The 10,452-nt window shown below is 35.6% G+C and overlaps 1 non-coding gene across 1 annotated transcript; it reads left to right on the top strand.

Annotated features, from left to right (window-relative positions):
• Positions 1–10,118: 10,118 nt before the first annotated feature.
• On the top strand, positions 10,119–10,225 carry LOC116119259. Its single transcript, XR_004126360.1, has one exon. It is a non-coding gene; the product is annotated as a small nucleolar RNA R71 (small nucleolar RNA).
• Positions 10,226–10,452: the final 227 nt, after the last annotated feature.

The raw sequence follows: 10,452 nt of genomic DNA, 5'->3' as shown, positions 1-10,452 counted from the left end.
ACACTAATGATATTTGAGAATGACACTTTAGTATTTTTAGAAAAAGATTACAAACGATGTGAATGATTGTATATTTATGACGTTTTTATGCATTTAATGTTTATATGTTTAAGTATATAGCTTAATATTATAATATAAATTTATTTCAAGATCATATTATATTTCATTGTTTAATTAGAGATTAAAAAAAAAAAAAAATTATTTCAGGAGAAACTTCTAATAGTTTGAGTTTGGGTAACATGATAAAATAACTTTGGGTTTTGAGTTTTCGTATTTAGACCCAATAAGTTAATGGGTCAGGTTTGATTTTAAAATGTTTTAACATAATATGAATGCAATGACACGAAACCGTTGTCTAAGTCAAGAATTTCACCAAAGGAGGGTCTTGCAATAATGTGATTTATCAAGCCAGCCGTTCTAATTGCAAAAATAAGCTTCAGCTTTGAAAGTATTTAGGGCTGATTGGCCCATCCTCTTTTATTCACTTTTATAAAGGAGAGAAATTGCAAATGAACTTTTCTCATTATTTCCTTGACTTTATGGCCTTCTGTTTTTAGGGGATCAATCAATGCCACACACGTGGCACAATCACCCTCATAATCATGGCCCTCAATATATACAGGACCTGTACTCATTGCCTAGAACCATTATACTTAGTTTCAGTCTACGTGAGAATATCGAAATTTTGCTTAATTTCAGTCAAGTGAAGGGTGTCAAGGGTCCTCAGACAATAGTACTCTATTTTTGTGATTTGTGAATTTTGTATTATTATTATTGCTTGTAATTGATACTTATCTTATTAGTTTCACTTTTCATCGTACATATATGTCATAGAGGTTCAAACCCATTTTCTCAATTTGATTTATGAATATACTATTCAATTAAATAGGAATTTACTTTATTAAGAGATATAATCAAATTACAATTTTTTTCTTTATTATTTTTTTCTTTATTCACATAATCTATCTAAAGAAAATGTAACATGATTAGGTTGACGTGATTGGATCAAATTTGTCTGTAAAATTGATCAATCTTATAAAGAATAGAATTAATATTTTATTTCGTTGAGTTTATAACTAATCGCTCCTTGACTTAAACTATATCACATGAACGTTGAAAATAGATTTAGGGTATCCTATGAGAGATATTACAACTTTAAGGGAAAAAATTATTAATAATAATAAAAGAGAGAAATATTAATAATAATAATAGAAGAGAGATTGCAACTAAATGATATATGTGGGGGAAATGAAATAAAACGCATTATCGTTTTGATTGAACAAAATTTGACTAGTGCAAGAGAAAGATTTTATACAAAATGGATCTGTCAGATTAATCCAACAAATCAATCCTCTTGGAAAAAATTAAACACATACATCACTTCAACAAGCTATTGCCGTTATATCAATCAACATTGGTCTCTCTTTCTCCATGTGTAATGACAAATCACGTACAAAGTGTGATTCGCCAAACTTTTTTATAGAATCACAAAAAAATCCATTACTTAACCAGGACCGTAACTATTAATCATGTCTGTATTGCTCTTAATTTAAAACAATTTAGGTATTTTAAAGTGACTTTTTAATAAATATTTAGAAAACTTTAACAAAATATTTACACATCAAATTAGCTGGTCACGAAAGGACAAGAACCTTAAATGACATAGTTAAGAACGTATACTGCTCAACAAATTTATTGACACTAATGTATTAGTGCTATCGGGATAGGCATGACACTGTTCCCTGAGATTTCGGGGACCCGTCCGGCCCCGCCCCATATGGGGTGGGGAAGCCCCCGTTTTTTTGGGGATAGGGGCGGGAGTGGGGGGTGTTTTAATCCCCGTCCTCGAGGATGGGGCGGGGGTGGGTGATGCCTTTCCCCCGGCCCGCCCCGTATATAATATATAAAATTAAAAAAATGTATATATATTTACTTTTCACTAATATCCCTATATTTCACCTAATTACACAATTAATCTTCCTATATAAACCCATATTTTTCTAATTTCCCTCACCCCAAACAATTGAACAAGAACAAACCTTGACCCATATTTATGTATAATTAATTATGTTTAAACGATTAATTTAAGTGTTTGTCATGTGGACGAGAATTAACTATTGTGTTTGGTAATGCTCAAATTAATTTATGTTTATATAAAATTAACGGGGCGGGAACGGGCCTCCAACATTCCCTTTTGGGACGGGGAAGGGGAATTCCTGTCATCCCCGTAACGGGGATGGTGCGGGGGTGGGGAATGATTTTGAGGGTGGGGTGGGTACGTGAATGAGATCCCCGCCCCGCCCCGCCCCTGCCTGCCTATATCGGGATAATTAGTTAACAATTCATCCCATCCCCCACACCCCCCCCCCCCCCCCCCCCCCCCCCCCCCCCCCCCCCCCCCCCCCCGGCAAAAAAAAAAAAAAAACACCTCCCGACTCCTGTGGTATGGGTATTGATTGTATACAATGATTGAATGACATAAAAGGGGGGTGAATAGTTTTTCCATACTCCTAAGGTCAATTTTTCGCTATATACTCTTATGACTTAGGTTCTTATCTAATGAGCTTTATGAATATGGCAAGTAACAAGCATTGAATATTATATACAAACTTAAGCAAACTATATAAGGAGACAAGGAAAGAAAGTGTTGATAATTGCAAAGACAGATCACACAATCTCTCCTTGATTGATGTGATCCCAGATTAATCTTATAACTGTGTAATTATTTCTCTTCTTACATGGTACATAATTCTTGTATAAATTGACAACTTTTGTACAGAGAATACACAAGTGAAAAATGCAATCTATAGCTAAAAGGCTTTCTTTCTCTTTTTCTCTTTTTGGCATACTTCGGCAGCTTAGTTGCCTCTCTTGCTTCCTTTTGACATGGTATGATAGCAGGTTGCTTAATCAAGCTTTTACCTCTCTTCTTCTTGTCCCCATCTTCTCTGCATTATCAAGTTTTTGTTCCCTTCTTCTTGCCTACATCTTCTCAAGACTCCAGGTTGCTTCACCTACAAAAAAGGCACTCGGATTAGTGCAAATCCACAACAATTAGCCAAAATTAACAAACAGCCAAAATGAATCCCAATCAGCCAATTAACCAATCAAACACACAGCCCATTCAACCAGACCCACAAATCACATGGCCCACTTAGATAGGCCCACATCTCAGTCAACCCCCTCAAACAGGCCCATATCTCAGTTAGCCCACTTAAACAGGCCCACAACCCACTCACGTAGGCCTACAACCCATTTCTCAATTGATCACACAGCCACCAAGCCCACAGCCCAATCCTCAAGGTCCAACTGGTCAACCAGGCTCACAGCCCAATCCACAAGGCCCAACCAATCAACCAAACCCAAATCACGGGTAAAGCCCACATACCCATTTCGAGTTTATTGGCCCAAATTACAAATCGGGTCAACATTTCACATTCCCATTCCAGATTGTTCCACCCACTCAATAGCGGCTGGAGCCAGGCAACGCTTTGAATTTGCCACCGTCAAATGGGCTAAAACTTGTTCTAGTAAAACAATTGCTCACCGGATTGAAAAACTATGCGATTTGGGCTCACAATTTCGGACGAGAACTCATTACGAAGGACAAAGATAATTTTCTGGACGAGGCTGTATAGCCACCCAATGAACCACATCTGCGCAAATAATGGATCAAGTGCAACACTTTAGTCCGATTGTGGATCAGCAACTCTTAGACCCAAGAGGTTGCTACCGGACTTCCACCAATGGAGAATGCCCAAGATATGTAGCCCAACATCAAGAAGATGTATGGACAACTTGATTTAGCCAAGTTGTTCACACTCTGGCAAAGCTTAGCCGAGATCAAACAACAAAACCAATTGTTGACGATATATTTCAACCGTTTGTCGGTGATTTGGAATGAACTCAACACCATCAAAGAACCCTTGAAAGGGCCCTCTAAAACTCTACAATAATACCAACGAATCAAGGAACAAAATCGGGTGATTCACTTCCTGATTTTGATGTTCCATTTCGAACACAGATGCTCGAAAAAAGAACGCCACTACCGGTTCGTCGCCTCTATCAACTTGTCGTTCAAGATGAACATCAATGGCAAGCGACCACGGATTCATCGAGACCTAGTGAATCCATTGCACTTGCAGCCACAAAATTAGGTTGAGAGAGAACTGGAGAGTTTTTGTTGAAGAAGAGAAATGAAGGGCGGCTAGGGTTTGTGGAAAAAAAAAAAAAAAAGAGGGCTTTTAAATAATCCCTTTAACGGCTTAGATCAAATCCCTCAATCCAACAGTCAACAAATGGTCAACCATTTGTTTTCATCCAACGACTCACATCCTAGTCAAAGTCAACATGGATCCAACGACTATGGATCATCCAGATAAGGTAAACCCAAATTATATTGTGATTATTGTAAACGTCAAAATCATAACATGGAAAATTGTTGGAAATTACACGGCTGTCCCAAGGATAAATCTGGGAATTCTACTACCAATCATGTGACCACCAATCCGAATATGAGAAATGAATCACCAGCACCCATGATCAATCCAGAACAAATAAGTCAAATAATCTAGATGCTCAATCAGTCCACCAACAACGCCACCTATGCAGGTACATATTTTGCTTTTCATAATTATGTTTCAAAAGATGTCTTGATAATTGACTTAGGGGATAGTGATCACATAATTTATAATCATAAGTTTTTTTTTTTCCAAACACACCCAGTAAAATTCCAATCTCTGTCTGTCTGCCAAACGACAATAACACCCCAACCACCCATATTGGGGCTGTAGTGCTAGGAAAAAAAAATTAGTACTTAAAAATGTCCTTCTTGTCCCTTCATTTGACTTTAACCTAATATCTGTATCCAAACTATGCACTGACAATAATTGCACATTGCAATTTCTTCCTAATATGTGTCTTTTTCAGGACCCTTCTATTGGCAAAATGATAGGCTTCGGTAAAGATTGTCATGGTGATGTGGCTATTCGTAAGTGTATGAAATCATGCAAATAATAAAGTGTAAGTATAGAGATGTCGAACCCTAGAGAATTGCTAGCTATCAATTACCAAAATAAACTATCTTATTACTATTTGATTAACCAAAACTTTAAAGAAGAGATAAACTAAAATTTAAAAATTTAAAACAACTTAAAAATCTAGAAGAAAATAAAATTAAACAAAAACACACTGGTTGTCATGCAAATTTGACTAAACCTGGGGCATACACTTCACGCCAATTCTACTCCTAAGTGTTAATAATTATTGCTAATATTTCCAAGCTTTTTCTACAAGCCAAACTCCTTAGAATTCCAACAACTTTCTCTTGAACAATTACCAGATTAACCCTTTATTACTAACCCAAGATATCTCTGAATTGGATTTAAGTCTTAAGAGATCATTACACTCTATGGAATTTACCAAAGCCTCACAGATCGCGGTAACCTATTTCTAGCGCTCGCTCAACCTATGGTCTTATTACATTAGACTAACTAGATTTCATCTCTCGATCTCAACCTAGTCCATTAAATCAATCAATTCTCAGGCCTAAAAGAATTGAAGCATTAAGAACCATAATGAAACTTAGAAAGAATGCTTAATAAAAATTAACAACAATACATCAACACATGTTCATAGAATTGGGCTACATCTTAACCCTAGAAACTTTATTAAGTTCATAATCAAATAAAAATAAAAAACCATTATACACATAAGTTCAAGAAAAAAGATAAAAGAAAACTTCCCTAGATGATGAACCAAAAACCCCAAGAGTTGTTTTTTTGATTTACAAATAGAGGCTAAAAATCAACTAAAGACTTATATTTATATCACAAGGGTGTTAGGGTTGTGTTTCCCCCTATCCTATTCAGTTTAGAGCTCTTAAAACAGGAAAAAAAAGTCATACAATTAATGCATAAAATTTCAGAATTGTGGTTGTGCCATGGCATTGTGCCTAGGCATAGTTGATTTTGCCCTAGAACTTGCGATCTTGAAAAGACGGTGATTTTTAAGCATGATAACGTTTGAATCTGGCCAAGTAGTAAAGATATGAATTATAGCCCTTCGAATCATCTTTCCAACGGTCCAAGAGTCATCTCGATCCAATATCTAAAGCTGAAGTTATAGTTGAAAAGCTGAAGTTATTGTCGAATAACTGAAGCGTGTTCAAAACTGGAGAGATTTCCAGGACTTTTGCTTCAACTACAAATTGCCATAACTTCCTCATTTTAACTTCGAATCATGAATCATTTGTTTCTTGTTGTCACACATTCCTTTGCTAACATAATTCTTCATCTAAATATCATCTTTACATAGATAACCTAAAAACACTCAAAACATACCGTTGACGTCATAAAAGATATTTATGAAATAATTAAGTTAAATTGCATGAATTAAAGCTAATTTCCCATAAATAATCCCAATAAACCACAAAGTACATGTGTATTTTCAAGCCCTTATCAAAACCCCCAACTAGCTTCTTGCTAGTCCCTAGCAAGCTAAGTGATAAAAATATGTCTTATAGCTTGAAAATTAAAACAAAATAAGCCTAAATCTAATATACCCTATATCACTTCCGTAGATTGTCACAGTTGCATTTAGCGTATGCAACAAGCCTTTAAACGCCGAGGCGGCCCTAGTTGGATGAGTTGTAGTCTCGTAAGGGTTTCCAATGATGATACCCACAAACATCCACACTAAACCTAACCTAGACTAAAAAATACAAACAAACACATACAATAATTCTCGGATCAATTCTTATAGTTGTCTCAAAAATTGCATACACACATAACAAATAGTTAAAAATCATCCCGTCCCAACAACAATACAAACATCAATTCCATTTTCGTTATCGACCCTCAAACCATTATCTAAAGACCTGAATGATTTTATGCACAACATTAATAGACAATGAATTGATCTCAAGTATTCGGATTACAAATGAAATGTGAATCGTGGAATCAAACTCCATAGGCTCACTTTTCAAACCACTCTCCACTAATGTAAAATTGCACACTACCTTGGATCAATAGGTCTTTGTATAGGTTGTAACGTTAGGCAAATATATGAGTTATGAATGAACGTAAAGGAATTAAACAAAAATTAATAGACTCAAATCTTTATTCCTTCTCCTCACAATCCCCCAAGCATGAATGTACCTCCACTTTTCACCCAACATTTTCCTAAATTTTACCTCTTTCCCACACTAACACAAGCCTTGTTTTCCACATTTTCACACTTCTGCAATGTTTCTCAATGCTTACTTCTTCCTAACTTTTCATTTTCTCATTTCTTTTTCTTCAATTTTTTTCTTCAATTTTTTTTCTTTTCTTTTCTTTTTCAAGGAAGAAAGTTACACCCTACCGACCTTAACATCACATACACTCCACAACCCCCAACCTATTTCTTTTAATAAATTTTAGGTTGCGTAAAAGAAATTCACACTCTCTACCTTCACTTGTCTAAGTACTCTCACCAAGATTGCACTAGAATTAAGTCTCTTAAAATAGAACGGGTAGGAATGTGTTTTAGGCTCATAACCAAGGTAGGTTAAAATAAGCTTAATTAAAAAAAAAAAAAAAAAAAAGGCTAAAATGTGTTTCATAATGGGTCAAAGGGTTAACTAGTGATAAAAAAAATATACGGTTGGCTTCAAAGGCTCAATCAGTCTAAAAATAGCCTAAGTCATCTCCTACGTAATGTGAATTCTAGGATTTCGCCTCAAGTGAGTTCTAGAGTTTGTTGAGATCTCAAAAATGTCCATGAAAAATTCACACATAAAACTTCTCTAAGCATTTAGACTAACCAAACAATTCATACCACAAACCATTAGGGTCTCAAACTAGATGAAATTAACATTCAAAATTATCCTTAAACCAAGGAAAAATTCAACGCCTTTTAAAAGCTACATGCTATTGCAATCATATTACTATCGTCAACACACAAATTAATCCAAGAAACAAACAAAATACAAAAGGAAACACACACACACAAAAACTCTAAATCCATAAATCTGAAATTTTTGGAAGAGACTTCCCTTACCCCCGACCTAAAATCTACATTGTCCCCAATGTACAAATCTAAACAAAAGGAAAAAGAGAAAAAAAATTACCCCCTTTTTCAATAGTGAAGTGTGAATGCACGTGACTATTCGATCACCAACTCGTTTCATTCCATTGTGGTTATTTGGTTCTATCAAAACAAAGAAACTTACGGTACACCTCATCGACAACACACATCACTCGTTAAATTTATGAATTTAGAAAAACAAACACAATATCAAAAATTTTTAAACTAAAAGAAAATACTGAAAATAAAAATAACCTCAAGGAACAAAACAAAGAAAATATAACACACAAGAAAACAAAAACTAAAGACAAAGAAACAAATGAAAAAAAAAAATAAGTAAAAAGAAAACTTGGGTTGCCTCCCAATAAGCACTTTATTAGAGTTGTAAGCTTGACTTTTTGAATCCTTCAATCTAGATCATCTAGGAAAATCCAAGCCCTTTTATCCTTAATTCCACCATACACTTAGGGCTTCAATCATTGTTCATCTACCCTCTCCAATTAGCCTCCATAGCCTTAGAGTTGACTAAACAATTTTCTAGGGGTGAACTATGGTAGTTTTCTTCTAAGGTTTCCGCTACTTTGTCATTAAGAATACTAATCTCAAAGCAAGTATCTGACTCGGATGGATATTTCATCGTATTAAAAACATTGAACTCCACTTGTTCGTCTTCCACCCTTAAGATTAGTTTCCCTTGGTGTACATCTATTAAAGTCCTACTAGTAGCTAGAAAAGGCCTTCGTAATATTAAAGGTATGTTCCGGTTTTCTTCCATATCAAGAATTATAAAATCTACCAGAAAGATAAATTTATTTACCTTTATTAGGACATCCTCCACCACTCCCCTAAGATATGTGAAAGGAATAGTAAAACTCCATGGATCTCTTAATTTCAGTGGTAAGTTCTTTTGAAGCAACCCACTACATTCCTTAGTGAGCATGACCATCTTATGTTCTTCAAACCTTCTTTTATGTGTGAGGATCTCCTTTAGAAACTTTGCGTACTTTGGCATTTGCTTCAACATGTCTACAAAAGGAATATTTATGTGTAAGTTTCTAAACATATCCATGAACTTACCTAATTGCTTGTCCAACTGTAGTCTATGAAGATATGAAAGAGATGCTTTGTCTTTCCTCACATCTTGGCTTTTTTCTCAAGTTCTGGTTTTGTGCCTAGGCATTGTGCCATGGGATTCCTCATTCTGGATTTTGTGCCTAGACACTGTGCTGGGACATTGACGGTTCTATCCAGTTTCGTGTCTTCAGCATTTTCCTCAGTTTCTTCGGCTTTTCTTAATTCTTACAACTCCTTACTACTTCTCAACATGATGGCATTGAGTTGCTCCTTTCGAATTCTTCTCGATATCACTTAGCAATGCTCCTTGAATTCTTCCTGCTAAAATACTATGGATTTGACCGATTTGTGTCTCAAGATTTCTTATGGATGTAGACTGATCTTGCAAAAGTACCTCATTCTTGTCAAATCTCTTGCTTGACTCTTCAATAAATTTGGTAACCACATCCTCCAAACTTGATTCATTCTCTTGAGCTTGAAAACTGAGAGGTGGCTTAGCATCATTGTTGTTACTCCAAGTGAAGTTGAGATGATTCTGCCATGCTAGGGTATATGTGTTAAGAGTATAGGTTTGCTTGCCCTCTTTAGAAGGTGTTGACATAATGCACTTGTTTAGGTTGAGCAAAAAACTTCCCACTTGACAATCTCTAGTCAAACTATTCCCTGTACAAAATTCACAAGTAAAAATATGAGAATCAATGAAATTAACCATAAGAGCTAACCCCAATTGCTTTTGGATTGCTGCGAGTTGAGTGGACAAAGCGGTGTAGCCATCTACTTCATGAACTCCCGCTACTTTCCTTGGAAATTTCCTATCCAAAGGTCTCATATAGTTTTTGCTAGCCATCACCTCAATCAATTTGTAAGCTTCCTCCAGTGTTTTATTGTTAAGAGCACCTCCACTCGTTGCATCTACCATAACCTGCATAGAAAGGAGCAAACCATTATAAAAGGTTTGCACTTGTAACCAAATTGGCAACCCATGGTGAGGACACTTCCGCAAAAGATCTTTAAATCTCTCCCAAGTGTCATAAAGTGACTCCATATATTGTTGGAAAAAAATTGTGATATCACTTCTTATCTTGGTGGACTTGACAGGTGGAAAATATTTTGCAAGGAACAATTGAACCAATTCATCCCAAGTGGTGATTCCTCTAAATGGTTGTGAAACTAATCAAGCCTTAGCTTTATCCCAAAGAGAAAATGGGAAAAGCCTAAGCCTGATTGCATCATTGGATACCTTATTATGCTTGAAAGTGTCACAAAGCTCCAAGAAATTTGCAATATGCAAATTAGGATCATCACTTAGCA

This window comes from Pistacia vera, unplaced genomic scaffold (assembly GCF_008641045.1).
Source record: "Pistacia vera cultivar Batoury unplaced genomic scaffold, PisVer_v2 Contig878, whole genome shotgun sequence".
NCBI classification, from domain to species: Eukaryota; Viridiplantae; Streptophyta; class Magnoliopsida; order Sapindales; family Anacardiaceae; genus Pistacia; species Pistacia vera.
This window is presented reverse-complemented; position numbering and strand designations above follow the sequence as displayed.